This window comes from Pterocles gutturalis, unplaced genomic scaffold, assembly GCF_000699245.1.
Source record: "Pterocles gutturalis isolate BGI_N339 unplaced genomic scaffold, ASM69924v1 scaffold19490, whole genome shotgun sequence".
NCBI classification, from domain to species: Eukaryota; Metazoa; Chordata; class Aves; order Pterocliformes; family Pteroclidae; genus Pterocles; species Pterocles gutturalis.
The window spans coordinates 8,277-8,867 of NW_010143857.1; the positions used below are offsets into that span (position 1 = coordinate 8,277).

General features: G+C 65.5%; 1 protein-coding gene across 1 annotated transcript in view; it reads right to left on the reverse strand.

The window, feature by feature from the left end:
- LOC104470100 (suppressor APC domain-containing protein 2-like) overlaps positions 1-591 on the reverse strand; it is a gene marked incomplete at its 5' end in the record, with an annotated part of 5,910 nt that overhangs the window by 2,642 nt on the left and 2,677 nt on the right. The window lies entirely within an intron of this gene.

A 591-nucleotide genomic window follows, 5' to 3' on the forward strand; every position in this document is an offset into this window, starting at 1 on the left:
CTGGAGGAAAGCTTGCAGCCCTGTTTTGCCAGCGCTCTGCCCCCCACTCTGCTTTGCCCCCCGAAGGACCTGTCTGCTCTCTGACTTTGCCAGGCTTTCAGGTTCAAGCCCCAGCATCACCCAGAGAGGGATGCGGGGATGTTCATGCACCTGGAGGGCTGCTACGAGGGTGCCTGGGGCTCCTGCCCCTAGACCAGCCCCCAGCTGGGCAGAGCAGGACCCTGTGCTGGGTCATGGCACAGCCGAGGCTGCTGCAGGGCAGGCGGCTCGGACAGCGGGGCTGGAGCAGCGGCTGTACCCCAGGAGCACAGGGTCCCCAGCTCCACTGCCACCTGCAACCCCTGGGCACTGAACTGCCACCTGTGATCACAGAGGTGGCGAGTGAAGAGGGGACATCCCTGGGGAACAGAGCGACCAGTGCAGCGACCCTTCATCAGCCCTCACCCAGTGAACCCAGGGCTCCCCTTTCCTGAGCCGTGCCAGGCTGCTCCCCCGGCTCCCGCCCCATTGTCTCCATGCCAAAGAGCACAGGGAGCTGCCTGCCTTGCTGCCTCTGCCTCCTCTGCCACAACCCAGCCTGACCTCCACTGC